The sequence below is a fragment of the Salminus brasiliensis genome, chromosome 19 (assembly GCF_030463535.1).
Source record: "Salminus brasiliensis chromosome 19, fSalBra1.hap2, whole genome shotgun sequence".
In the NCBI taxonomy this organism is placed as follows: Eukaryota; Metazoa; Chordata; class Actinopteri; order Characiformes; family Bryconidae; genus Salminus; species Salminus brasiliensis.
The window spans coordinates 16,071,276-16,086,467 of record NC_132896.1 but is presented as its reverse complement, the minus strand read 5'-3'; the positions used below and the strand labels follow the sequence as shown (position 1 = coordinate 16,086,467).

Genomic DNA, 15,192 nt, shown 5'->3' with positions numbered 1-15,192 from the left:
GGGTGAGAACTGGGACACGGTCTGTGTGCTAGCTTACTGTACTGTTGCATAACAGTATTACGGTATGTAAGAAACGCAGACCATAGGTGGAACTATAAACGGTGTACCAAATGAACCATCACAGCTATCACAGGGGGCTGAGTGTCTAATGAAGATGCTCTATGGGTGAAGCTGCTGAAGGGGTTGAAAATATACAAAATGCAAAAACTATTGTTCTTTAAAAAGCCTTTGCGTGCCTTTAGCACAGCTATATATGGCTGATTTGCCCTGTAGCTGCAATTCTATTTGAGAAGGAGCTACAACTGGTGTAGGGAGCCACTCAGAATCAATCGGCAGGAAAATCAAATATGCCATCAATATTTAATCCGCTGTCTGAGCAAGGTAAATGCATTCCGGGATTGCGTGGGGAAATCATAGCCATGCCGTTTTGTTCACTAGTGGGGCTTGTGGAGGAATTAAGATGTCTCACACAGCTGAGCTTCACAGACACACATACAGACACACATGCGCAAGGCTCAAAACGCACACACACGCACACACTTAAACCCAAAAACCTGTCAGACTTATCTACTGCTGACCCCCTGCCCCCACCAAAATATCTCGCCATGTCCTACCCATGGCACCATCGGCCTCACCAGTGCATCCCAATCTCAAATCCCAGACAACCCCCACCCCACCCCCCAGCTCACACATTAAAAGCATGGGCCAATCCAGCTGTGAGTTTTGGCAAGGGGCCAAACTGTCTGGCACAGTAGAGCGGAAATCTCGGAAACAAATACAATAGCACAGATTGCACCAGGCATCTACAGCACAGAGCATTCGAGCTCCATCTACAGCAGCAGCAACGCTTGGCTCCCACTTCCGAATAAACTCCAGTATTCAGAGGAGCAGAGTAAGGTTCATTCAGAGAGCAATTCCACAATATGGTGATTATGATGTGAAAACTGTGTGGGTATTCCATTCATGCGTATAAAAGGAAGGCAACGTCTGTAACCCCCTCCACCCCACCATTCTCCATAGCCACAAAACTGACCCACTGAAGCAGAACGTTTGCTTAAAAAGGAAGGGGGGGGGGGGATTCACTGCAATCCCTCGTAATGCTACATCACAACACAAAGGTCAGTGGCAATAAAAGAATGCAATTGTAGGAGGGTGAAGGTTTGATTGTGTGTGTGTTACTCCTATCTGAAACAAGAACACAAACACATACAGTGGCCCCAACTGCAGTAAGTTCATCTGTAGCCCTGTTCGGATTGAGTTCGTTCATCCTGGGGTGTCTGTAAACCTTCAGTGCTAAGATTCGACTAAGAACAGCAGTGATCGGCAGGTCCCCAAGACCCTAAGTGCTAAAACAGCTAAAACAGAGGGCAAAAAAATGATCGTAGCACTACTACCTTAACGTTTGCATCATTAACTTCTCGGCTCTTATTTCAACAACAATAAGATGTAACTTTTCTTTTACGGAAAAATTCCGAAAGTGTTCACTGTCTAGTGGCTAGAGGTGGCAGTCACAGCCTTAAGATTAGGGAAGTAGGTTTTTGACCTAAAGGTCACGGGTTTGATCTCCAGAACCGTCATCCACAGCTGAGGTGCCATTGCGCGAGGCACCTTACTCTTAATTGCTTCCTGGGTGCTAAGGTGGCTGCCAGCTGTCACCTAATCACTAGCGTGAGCGTGTGTATAAATGCAGTGGATGAATTACACTGTGCTGATGTGCAATAGCGGTAAAAAGCGCTTATGCTAAAACATGGTGCAATAGCAGCTAAAAACTAAAAACATTTGGCTGCTGGATGGGACTGAAATGTTTAGAGCACTGCTGAGTTCAGTGAAAAACAGTGGGTAGTTTTGTCTGTAGTTTTCTCAGAGGAGGGGAGCAGGCTGAAAACACAGATATGGCAGATTCAAAAATAAAATCCTGTGAAATGTTAGATTACCCAAAGACCCCATGCAAATCCGGTGTAAATGGACTCTATCTAGTTTATGCCTTTGTAAAAAAAAAAAAGATTACTAAGGGTTCCTCAGTAAAGCTTGTATAATGTTACTGACCAGAACCATTTTAGTTATATATACAGCTCTTTGCTTAGAGTTTAGGGATTGGTCAAAATGAAAAGTCATGATTATTACCAACTGATTATTACCAATTATTCATTTTAAAAAGCAAAAATAGTACAAGCTGATGTAATTCAACAGTCACAAATTAAATTGAACTCCGAGCTGAGCTGATTTTGTCCTACATAGTCTAGGGCCAAATCATCAAGAGATTTGTGATACATTTTAAAAAGCATGAAAAATTCTGTTGAGCAAGATCAACAATTAAACATCAAAAACCGCCTGCGACTGCTACGATTCTCAGCCTCCGCCTGTGCACTGATGACTGTCTGTTCTCAACAGTGACTTTTCTTGTTGAAAGTAAAATAAACAGCAGAGACTTCTTATCCTAAATACTCTGTCTATAACATCATACAAAAACCTTGTATCTTCAAAATGTCAACTTCACAGGAGAAGGAAAAAGGCATCTTTGTTTTTAAGTCAGAAGTCAGTGTAAAAAGGAAGTCATTTGTCCATCACGAAATCTGACATAATATGCCAGATATATAAAAAAAAAACTCACCAAAAACGGAGATACAAGGTTTTCATGTGACAGCAAGCAATCAGGTGCCTTCCTCAAGTCAGAGGCATCAGTTTCTTGCGATATAAAACTCGCCACAAAATATTGGTGCATTACTGGCAACACTCGGTATCAGTCAATATTATCATCTAACCGATATATCGGTCAAGCCCTTTGTATTCACTGAGGAGCGAGCAAATTGAGTGATTGGGCCTACCTTCTGTCCAGTCATAATCCTGACTGCATTGGCAGCTCCGGCTGAGCGTCCAACTCTTCCACAGACAGCAGGTGCCCGCTGCAGGAAACAGAGGTGTAAAAACCCTTTAGCCCTGAACATCCATGCCTGACTGCCTACATCACATTCACACATCCAGCAGGTAGATCTTTATTTATTTATTTTACAGTGATGATGATGATGATGACGATTACATAACACTTGAGAAGCAGGCTGTGTATTCTGACATGTGAGCAAGACATATTTCTAATTAAAAGTAAAGGTGGAGCAAACTTTCCCAGGGAGCTTTACGGAGAAGCTGTACGAGAGGGAAAATAAACGATTGTGTACAATGGGGTGCTTTTTTTTTTTTTTTTTACTTCTGCAAAACCCTGTTGCTTAACCCTGAGAAGAGATTTGATGTGTACAAATCTTCGGTGGCATCTCTTTTGTTAGGGCTTTTCATACTTCTGAACGACATCTGTGATGGGAACAAACTGTACGTAAAAATTGGCTGCACTTCAGCACACAAGCCAACCTCAACAATGAGGGGTGTCACAGCCTTTTCAGTGACCTTAAATGGCATATTGATTCCCGCGAATGTCAAAGAGATAACTCATTTTGCCTCAGCTCTTATATATTTAGTGTTTATTATCCAGAGCACAGCGCATCCCCCCACCACCACAGCAAACACCCCATTAAGCCTTCTATGTCATCAGCGTCATGCTAATGAAATAATAAATACTTTCTGCCACCAAAAAAGACAAACAACAAACGTCAAAACAGCCAGGACAGAGCGTGCATAGCTATTTGTCCGAAAGCATCGTGGGCATAATGGCATTTAATCCTTCCACGTCTGCCCCCGCTCTTTCTAGCGCCACAAAAACACACACACACACATGCACAAGCTCACAATGGCTGTCCTTCAATAATCAGCTGTCAAGTCCTTGGCTTCAAGGCCAGTGCTTTTCTGATTGCCGGCCCATTGTCATATTGCCTATCGACATGTTAGATTAAACAAAATTTCACATGTCAATTAAATGAGTGTTGCCCGCGTGATTAGCAGATCCCACTAATTGTCCTCCCTCCTCTATCGCCACCATTTTCCACATGGACGAGCAGCAAAGAGGGCTTTGTCCGGCAGGGCCCCATCAAACGCGCCAAAGCTGGGGCTTCACCGCCTCCTCGGCCCGCTCCCATTCTCCTGGGGGAAGATGCTGAGGAAGAAACGGATTTGAGGGAAGGGTGAGGGGAGGACTGAGGAGAGGAAGAGCTTGGATTGGGAGGGGTTTTTGGATTTGGTTTGCAGTGGGTTCCTGCTTGCACAGAGGCTGCTTGCTGACGGAGCACAGTTGGATTGCAGGAAGTGAGTGCTAGACCAACATACATTACAGGAGAAAAGTACGGAAGCAAGCAGTGTTTGAAGAAAAAAAATTAGGTAGGGTTATCTGTCATAACCCAACACAACAAATACTCTGTGGATTTGCAGTGATCCGCTCGTAGAGTTGGAAAAGCTGTCAATGTCTCTGTTTCTCACACTGACCCGGTTTTGAGTAGTCACTAACTTTACTATGCGCCTGTTGAACCATAGGTTTAGTATTCTGTTGTAAATTCTGCTACTAACACAGAAACTACAAGAATTCTGTGGTAACAGTTTAGCATATTTTGTGGCGTCCCACAGGGCTCTATTTTAGGTTCTATTTTTTACTAACTGGCAGCAAGTCTTACTTCAATTATGTGCCTGTATTATTTATAAAACCGTAGAGCTAGGACTCAATCGGCATTGGTATTCCTGATGGATCAGAAAAAAGGAAGGAATATATTTACCAACCTCTGTAACACGATTACAACCACAAGTTGCCAAATACCTGCAATCAAACAGCATTCAGTTGCTTCTTGCTTTCATCTAATCAAGGTTTCGGGACTTGAAAATCAGGAAGATCTGATTAGGTCTGTCATAAAACATCGGGAGCAAAGCAAATTAAAAACACTTAGTTATACAGTGCTCTTATTAGTTGCTTTAATCATTTGGTCTGTAGTGTGCACCCACTCCTACACGTGCACCCTTAATAATTACTCAACCGGCCCACCCAAAGCACCCACAAAGCCAAGCCCCTAACTGTTGTAGGAAAAGAGGCTGGAGTACCCCTAAGAACCTCCTCCTCCCCATAGTCTTTGTCTTTCTCTTCCTCTGCATGTGTTTGTTTTGCTTTTTCTTAATAGAGCTGATGCTGGGATTCCTTTCACATCTCTAGGGGTGATGTTCCACCATCTGGCAGGTTTGGGTGCATCGGAGTTAACGCTGGAAAGTGAGGACAACTCATCAGATCTCACAATAAAATTGGGAATCAGCTAATGTAGCTACCAAGCAATGGAAGCTTTAATTCAATCTCTTTATATTTTTTTAATAGACAAAGATTAAATGTGCATTGAGAATGTATGACTGCTACATACAACTATAAAAATGAACGTATGGATAACAGGCTTTGAGATTGCTGGTCATGCTGGTCTTTTAGCCTGAAGGCCACGTTTTTATTATAGTAATATTTAATTCAGAGTCAGAAACGAAAAAAAAATAAACAGCAGACTATCTGCAATTAGTTAATTTTGAGACGTGTGATGATAGTGTATAGTTCTGAATTGCTATAAGCTTTCATGAATCCTTAGCTACATTAGCCCATATGTACATTAGCCCATACATAGCTCCAGTGCTCCAAAACTAAAACTAAACTTTAGAGACTAAACATGTCTTGGCTAATCATCATATCTACAGTACAATCAGGGTAAGAAGGGAAAAGGTAATGGTTAGCTGATAGCTGCGCTTTAAGTTGCATGGGAGGAAGCATGATCATGTACTATATACAGGGATTTGTGGCTATGGTCAAGGTAAAAGGTAGAATAAAGTCAAAGTACTAAAAGTACTAAAACATCTGAGTGAAGGCCTCTCAGATCACTCATGCATTTTTACTTCACTTCACCTTTTTTAGAACTTGAGTATGTATATAAGCCAGAGTTGAAATTATAGTAAATTTGATTAAACAGTTCACTGCACAAGCTTTAGTACAAAACTTGGGAAATTACTGAGACAGCTCATGCGTGAACAAAAGTCAACACAATACCGGGTCCATACAGTATTATAATACTGATTCCAGGACTTACATGAAAGCTCTGAACATGTTCAGTAGAACACCGCTTAAGAACTGCGTAATTGAGTGACTGCACATTTCCGGTGACAGTAACACGGTAATGTCTTGAGTTCTGAGTGTGAAATAGGCTAAAGTGATCAACGTGAGCAGTCAGTATGAACATGGGTTTTGTTTCACTTTATTTCTGGAGAATTAAAACCATGTAATGCCCAAGCAAAACGGGTTTCTACAAAAAGCAAACAGTTTGCCTTCCCAACCCTGTCCAGAATTTTTTGGGATCATCAGCCCTGCTACCTATAGGTTGAAAAGAGAAATGATAGAAACACAATTAAGTCCGCCTCTATACTCCACTTGTGTTGAAAGCCTTTAGATAACATAGTGCCCATGCATCATAAACTATGTATATTTTCTGTTCCTGTGCAGAAACTGAATTCATTCGTCCATATAAGATCCAAGTTGAAGTTACAAGATTGATACATTTACCTTGGCAGCCCTATCTGTTTTGAGAAAAACGGACAAAAATAAATACATTGAAAATACATTACACTGACATTTAGGGCATTTATCTGATTCTTATGAGTGATTTACAAGGTTAGTCATATATGGACCAATGTAACTTTTGGAGTTTGACCCAAAGACACTTATTGGTGTATAGAATAGTTACCCAATTAGACTAGGGTTCAGACTAGGGTCCTAGACTAGGAACTGAACCCAAATCTGGTAACTCACTGCCAGATTTGGGTTCAGTTCCTAGTCTAGGACCCTAGTCTGAACCCTAGTTTTGCAGAAGCAGCATATATGGATCTAAAGGACAAATCAATTATCAATGAAGTCAATGATCATCAATAAATTAATCTCCAAATTTACTTTAGGCCTACATTGTGAATACATTTTAACCTGTCTAGCATTACAAACTTCTATTACCAAAGAATAGCCCCACCTAGTCCCTGTAGTTACTGAGTAATACGTCTTAGTGTGTAATAAGCTTGGGGTGTTAAGGGGTTAACTTAGAGCAACCATGTGGAATTTCATTGCACATCTCAAAACAATCCCTAGCCCACATCTCACCATTGTATCCATGCTTCATCCCTCCATACGCCTCACAGTAGTCTGAATAGTGCGAGTTTGGGATGGCTGTGGACAAAGACGACCCAGGCCTTTGGTTAGGTTTCTCCAGAATTTGGGGAGTGCCTCAATGTGTCTAAATTTGCTGGAAGATTCCTTTAAGTAAAAAAAAAAACAAAGACTGAGAGTGTGCAGTGTTCCTTTTGTGCTGGGGCGCTAGAGCAGAGGCGTGGTAGACAGGCCACAGAGTGCTGAAAGCAAAAGGAAAGGAAATGGAAGGGTTGGTTTGCTCCATTAGCCAGCCTGTTTCACTGTCTGCAGAAATACTACACATCCACCTACTACAGTTCATTCAGAAATGTCCACTCTCTGTCTCTCTCACTCACTCACCCACTCACTTACTCTCTCTCTCTCTCTATGTGTATTTTCCCTGCAGCCTAAGTGTGTAAGAGTGTGCGTGAGCTTGTGCCTGTGCATGTAGGGCTCGGGCACCACAGTGTGCCAGGAGTATGTGAGGTCATGCGTAAATGTGTGTGTGTGTGTGTGTGTGTGTGTGTGGATGAGTCTTGGTTGCAGCAGACATGCACACATACACACAAACACACACACACACACACACACACACACACACACAGACACACAGACACACAGACACACAGATACTCCTGAGCTAGTGATTGCATGGAGAAGTATGCCACTGGATCCAGCTCTGTTTGAATTTTCCCCGCGTATTATTTTCCACATGAACACTTGTAAAAGTGGCCGCAGATGAGGAGTGTGTGATATAAGTGAAACGGACATCAATAATGAAAATCCAGTCAGTAGGAAAGAGGTTTGAATCTTTCATATCGGTTTGATGTCTAGCCACTGCACTATCCCATTCCTTTTCATTTCCATCACTCCGCCGTCAGAAATGTGCAATTTCACAAATCATATATTTTAGAGTTCAAACGTTTAAGATTGAAAAGCATCCATCATCAAGACTGAGCCGAGGACATTTTGCAACGCTTCTGTATAAAAGAAAACCGCAGTAAGACACTTCAGAAGTGTAAATGGACTCATCATACACTTATAGAGATGCTCCTGTGATCACTCCCCAACGCAGCTATAGATTTCTGGTGTAGTGTGTGTCGTTTAACAATTCACAGACTGTTACAGTAGGTTGGTAAACCAAACTTAACCTTTAGTCATCATCGAATCTGACACCAAATCTTTTTTTTTTTACATAAAGAAATGGTTTCTTGATGCTTTCTGTCTACCAAAACCTACATAAACAGCAAAATGATTTAGTAAAGCATCATTTAAAGGTTCTGTATAAGAGTTCAATCCAATTTTTATAAACTTTGCGAATGTTTCCTCACGGTTTGCTAGCTCTCCAGTCTATATGTACGCTGGTAAGAAGTCTGGTGTTCATACACTGGCTCTGTACATGGGGAAAAAAACACAGGTCGAGCCATGCAACACAATTCCAGCCAACTGGCAACAGGGGACGTGCATGCTTGTGTGCAGGACGTGGGAAGAGGAGGGGCAAGGGAGACTGCGTATCTGGCACTTGCTATGTGTTGATTTACACGCTTTGTGAAAAAGAGATGGCTGAGAAACAGCCAAGAAAGAAAACGATCTGATGAACGAAAGCTGAACAAACAGTTCATAGATCAGGTGAGGGCGAGGACACGTGAGACGTTTGGATGCTGGAGAGACCTCAGAGCGTTGAAAGGCATGAAAAGGGACAAAGAAGTTGCGCTACTTCTGCTGGATAGATCTGGAACACTGACTGGCTGGAAATATCTCTTGCTAGTTTTCACTCTGTTGCGTTTTGAATGCTGTGTTGAGTCTTTTAGTTTGAGTTACCTTGAATTTGGGGGGTGGTGCTTCATAAGGAGCACTAACAGGAGAAGTGTGTTTGTTTTGCTGTTTAATTCAAATATCACTAGAATCTCGTTCTCCGGAATCGCATACAGAACCTCTTAACTAAATGCTGTAGTACTATTTCACTTTTAAACTGGACTGAAAACGATGCCACATACTGGGCTGAAGTAAAAGTAGTTAATCCAATTACTCAGAATGTTTTATTTATGTTTTTATAGACTAAAGTAAGTCATACCATGTTCCAAAACACATCAATTTGTCTTTGCAAAACAAATCTGAGACACCTTTTTGGGCTTTTTATTTGTATTTACAGAAAAGTCTAAGTCCAATATTTGTCAACAACGTTAGCTTTGCATCCCTGTTTTAAACTAAGGAAGCATACTGATTGACTGCATCTGGGGTGAAGAATGTCTCAGTATTTTTAACATTATGTAATTGTCAATAATTCTGAACAGCATGCAAAAATGAGTGCCTTCCATCCTAAAGCCTGGTTGACTGAAGAAATGTTCTTTCCTCATCCATATAAAACAGGGCATGTAAGTTTTCTACAAGCTGTGCTTCATTCTGTCTTTGCTGTACAATGACACTGTGGGCTGGGGATATGATGACATACATGGTAACTGTGACAACTGATACAACATGTTTTTTGTGAATTTCATCAGTGCATAAAGAATACTTACCATGTTTCATTACAAGCAGCTTAATCAGTGATGTTTAATGCAATTAGTCATGTATCTATTAAATATACAAATCCTGTTTCATTTAGTCACTGTATTGGATGTTATTTTTTTAAAAGTGATACCACTGGTGCATTTTGTCTATTCCAAAAGAAAAAATAAATTAGGTTACTTGGTTATTTTTGCCACTGGATTATTACTGTTGCATATTTGTGCATATTTGTACAGTATTATGAAACAGTGCACAGCACTGTTCATGCATTTACGAATATTCCAACAGCACTGCTATATAATGTGTTATATTTTCATTAACTGTCTTGTCCTGCTGTTTGTATGTTTTGCATATTTGCAAAGTGGGCTTTCTGTCGGCACACTGGCATACTTGCTCTGGACATCTCAATACCCTTCAGCACATTTGCATATTCCTACATTTTATCATTTGCACATTCTACATACAGAGGAATATGTAAATGTCTTTAACTGTTTAAAAGTGATCTGTAAATGGCACAAATGGCATATTTTATGACATAATTTCAAGTGAAATTGGTTTTACATAAACAATATCCAGTGACAAAAATGGGAAAGAAAATGTGGATATGATTGGCTTAACCTTGGCCTACAATTGGTTCTTACATTTAGGTTCGCCTTTTAGTTTAATCTTTTCTGGATAAAAAAATTTAAGTACAACTGATCAGTCTGTGAATGTGAGGGAGAGCTGAGAAAATCAGGACCAAAGAGCATTCTAAGGCAGATATGCTCAAGATGCACAACAAAAAGCCTATATTAGAATTTTCATTTTAAGAGCAGTACTGATATGAAATAGGAGATACTGCCTGGGCTGGAAATATCTATTTAAGTGTCATTTGTTATCCAGACTAATATATGCTTTTTAAAGGAACTGTAAAGTTTTATCAATTTGCTTCTCCACTAAACTGCTATTTATTTAAAATGATGCCTGAAATCTGAATGACCTAACTTTATAAATTGACTGTAAACAAACATTGCAGTCAATGTTCATGAATAAAGCTTGTTATTCATAACACCGCCTTGTGCTCTTTTCAAACTCCTAACATTGTTGTCTCATGCTGGCCAGATCACAGAGAAAATGAGAAGAACTGAGGTGGCAGAAATAAAATGTTCACTTGCATCACTGCTTACTTGTCTATCGTGCTCAGTTCATCTAAGGTCATGGTCTAGATTTTTCGAGCTTTAGCATATTCAAATTTTGAAATAAATGTCAGATTATGATTGGAGCATTTTCCATGTCTTCAACCAATCACATACCTTCTTCTCTCTTTGCTCAACTGCACTCAGGTACTATTTGTCTAAAAATGAATACAAGTAGTAAAACTTTATCTGCCCAAAGTCATTAAAGTCTGATGGGAAGTAGAGAGGCTGGGAAATAGGCGGGAGCTCTGGAGAAGGGTGGGGGTGGGTTGGAGGTTTCTATGGCAACACAGAAGTTCAGTCCCTTTGGGTAGAGGGGCTGAGTAGCAGAACTCTGGAGGGTTCCATAGTGGGCTGCTAAGGCCTTTGTTTGGGCAGGAGGGGGGCAGTTTCAGTAGGACAGTTTGGGCATGCGTGAGTGTGTGTGTGGAGCTGTAGTAGGCATGGCTGGCTGGGTGTAGGCCTGATGTCATTAAATAAATCATGGAGCAAAGGTCCCTGCGGGACGGGGTCAGGGACTGGCCGTGTCGTTCTGGGGGCCCTCATGTCCAGAAGAAGGTGGCCTTGGACTGGCACTAATTGGAAGTGGCGAGGTGATCTGATGAAACTGTAGGGATACTCTGCTTTGTCACAATGCGTAAGGGCCTCGTTTTTAAGGATGGCTGCGCTCACAGCAGCACTAATTAATGCACTTCACGAAAACTGCTAAAGACAGAACCCAACTGCTGGACCGGAGGGTCACGGAGTCTGGCCAAGTTTCCGACGTTAACCCTTGAAGGCTTGCGAGTGCATTGGCAGAAAGCAATGACTGACAGGACTGGACTCATAGCCAAAGAACTGTGAAACAGTGAAAGCACAGTACTAATCTGAATCACAGTGCAGATTTACGAATTCCCTTTGTGGAAAAAACAACAACAACAACAGAAACTGTTGACTGACTCCGAGTCATAAAAAACAGGGTACAGATTCCATCAATAGCAGGAATCAATACAGGCTCCTACCTCTCCTGGAGCTTCACCAGACTTGATATGTGTCTTGTGTGGGCAAGTTCAGTGAGGCACTGTCGAGAGAAAAACATAAAAGACCATCAGCTTTCAACATCTGACAATAATAGTATATGATCAGCCTCCTGCAACCTTATGAGCAAGCTACTCCCTTCAGACCATCATTCATGAGTACCTCTGAATGTAAAATCTATCAAAGCTAAATCCCATGCCACCGCCAGTTGCAGGGGGAAAAAAAGTAACTTGAAACATCCTTTCCTCACTTTCATCATTTACGGTTGCATTTCCAGCACTTGAGTGAGATCTTGCACAATATGGTCAATAAGCATTATTTTCATCACATTAAAGCTTTTTCATGTTTGGATGGATGCCACCTGAGAAAATACTGAACGTATGATGACATTTTAATAAGCAATAAATAGTCAGACTGAAACAAACATACCATATCACCTATATCAAGACAACACTTGATAAACCCATGGTTATGTTCACAGGAAGGTGAATTTAAGCACTAGAACTTAAAACCATTAAAACAAAGGCATATTTCAAACATGTATCTTTCCATTACCCAATTATAAAGCATTTGGCCACGCCCTGTTTTGAAATAAGCCAATCAGAAACCAACCCCTGTGCCAACCATTCTTTATGGTGCAGTTTGATTTACACATGTGCACTAAACACAGCGTGAGACAAACAAACAGCATTAAAACTAGGTTAGGGCCTTCAAAAGAGTGCTGAAGTCCTTAAACTGTTATAAACAACAATTTGCTACAGAAAGTTGACAACATTAAATGCATGTGTGTTTGTTTACATGCATTTAAAGGACAAATATCTGATTGAGTCTGAGTTACGTTGATGATAATTACTGCAATATGATTACATACAATGCATTCTCTTGTTACATTCCTAGCAGTTATATGTGGTCATGTGTGAAACTTTAGAAGTATTTGTTTGCTGACTTTACTCAACAGAACCTTTGTACAGGACACCTTTTATCTGTTTTATTATTTATTCTCCCCAATACGTTACTGCTTGGGAATTAGAAAACAATACATATATTAATATTTGAAATTATTTGACATATAAAGGCTAACACTGCTGGCAGGTGAAAAGAATTTACTACCTTCATCTACAGTGGCATCTGTCAAGGGATAGGATATATTAGGCAGCAAGTGACCAGTCGGTTCTTGAAGGTGTGTTATTCTGTTGAAATCTGAGCTACACAAACCATGTTTAGCAATATTTCAAGCTTTGCTACAATGTTACATTACTTTGTTACAATGCAAAAAGTGTGCTCCCCCCCAGTGAAGGATGTGTGATTTGATTGGGGTACCAAACCTTTTGAACATTACTGTATATGTAACTTTGATTCAGGTCTATTGGGACACTGTAAGAAAATGAATTGTTAATGCTTTGAAGTGTTTTGCTAAGTAAGCAAAATAAGGGTTTTATCATTCAGGGCCTGCACCCTAACAAACCTGAACGCACCCCAATATATACTAAGCATTTATATGAGCCCGTGCCCTGACACTGGACAGCACTCTCCTACAAGAGGCACTTCTCTTGCCTGTATCCAAGTAGTGACGTTTGCCTTTACAGTCTGTACATCATCTGAACAGGAGGTCCAGTTTTCCCACCCTGTATATCTAAACCAGGGGCAGATTTCCATACACACAAGAAGAGAGCCCCAAAAGCACCCATCCATGGCACCCCCCTCCCTTCCCAACCAAAACCCCCTAACTGCATGCTGCCCCCCAGGGGGAGCGCCACCTCCTGACCTCCTCCTCCAGGGAGGTCAAAGGGAATTTAACACGAGGGTCCCACATTCCTCCAAGGTGATAATTGCTGTTGCTCTCTGCAGGGGGCCATCAGCCAGTGGGTAAACAGGAGGAGAAAAAGACCCCCCCATACCCACCCCCCTCACGTCCAACCACACTCACACACTCACTCACAAACTGCATGGCTGCCACACGTGAATTACGGCATTAACTGACAGTGCGTGTCGCCAGTCGCACCGAAATAGGGGTGGTTGTTTTTGCTCTCTCAAGTGTGCAGCTGTTAGGCCCAGTGTAAACAGCACAGCCACTTCACACCTCCGGCCAGCCTCCTCCGAACATGCTCCATGCTAATAAGATTTATTGAAAACTTCAAACGAGGCCCGCTCTAAAACAAAAACATCACGGCAGCTTAATTATTCCTCTCCATCATCATCGGTACCCCCCACCCAGTGAACTCCTAGCGGTCCTCGGTGTAGGCTGATGGATGAACCATGCCAGGGATGAGACTGCTCTCATTCATCCACAGCTAACAGGAGGTGCACTGCTCTGCTGTCGTTATCAGGGGTGTGAAAGCCAAACTACAAGCACAACAACAATTTGGTTCAGCTTACATTTGCAAGGAGCGCTGATTGGACCATAGTAAAGAACTTTGTAAACTGAAAGACCATACCTTCTGAGGTTTTTGTACAACAGCATAGGGGTGGGCAATATGAAAATACATAGTATGCTTTTCTAAGCATATTGAGGATATAGTCAGTGCTTAAAGGACACTGTTCAACTGCACACTTCATTATAAACAGTGTAATTAGTCTGGATGAAGTCACTGTACTCAGTATAGGAGAGTATCTCAATAGTAATGTCTTTAAATATTGTGATATAATATTTTTACCATATCGCTCAGCCCTACAACAGCAAGGATTAATGGAAATCAAGCTACAAAAACAGCCCATTTTGAATGAATTGCTACTATTAGGTCACTAAAACCCAACCCATTGGCAAATGGTTTAGTGCTGAAAAAAGGCCCATTACAGGGCAGCCAATCAAAACAAAGGGTTATAGTACACCCCATATAGTCTTATGCAAAAGTTTGGGCACCCCTGATCAAATTACACAATTAGAATTCTTATGTATTTATGTATTTAGAAATTTGTGAATAAAGCTACTAAACAGTACATTTGTTTAGTATGGGATTTGAGTACATTTTTCTTATTTTCCTTAAGAAAAAAAATCAAAGTCTCTCTCTCTCTCTCTCTCTATATATATATATATATATATATATATATATATATATATATATATATAAGCCTTTGATCTGATTTTACTGGGCCCGGGTTACAGGCTGATGGGCTCAGCCAGGAAGCACTGTGTATCAGATAAATCATCAAGAAACCAACCAGCCCACCTCATTTACCTTCCCAGTTACAGTTGACAGCACAACACAGTGGCCAAGGACTAATTAACAAGAGTCCTACTAGAGTTTATTACAGCACTGGGCATTTATGTCCTGGGTGAATGGTTAAAGATTGAGATCTTCTCAGTGTCTTTTTCCAGAGTATTAAACTTTGATTTTCTTCACCACGGTCAACTTTAGTGCTTACCTAGCTCACTATAGCTAAGTAAGTAGTAGCCCATTGCCCACAGTCTGCAGAACCAGTGCAGAAGAG

The 15,192-nt window shown here is 41.1% G+C and overlaps 1 long non-coding RNA gene across 2 annotated transcripts in view; it reads right to left on the bottom strand.

Moving 5' to 3' along the window:
• The window catches only part of LOC140540677 (uncharacterized), a 70,584-nt gene that overhangs the window by 51,152 nt on the left and 4,240 nt on the right, over nt 1-15,192 (bottom strand). For both annotated transcript variants that reach the window (XR_011977888.1, XR_011977889.1), the window contains exons 2-3: nt 11,748-11,806; nt 2,826-2,903 (exon numbers count right to left, since the gene is read on the bottom strand). This is a non-coding gene — a long non-coding RNA (uncharacterized lncRNA). The remainder of the gene's footprint in view (nt 1-2,825; nt 2,904-11,747; nt 11,807-15,192) is intronic.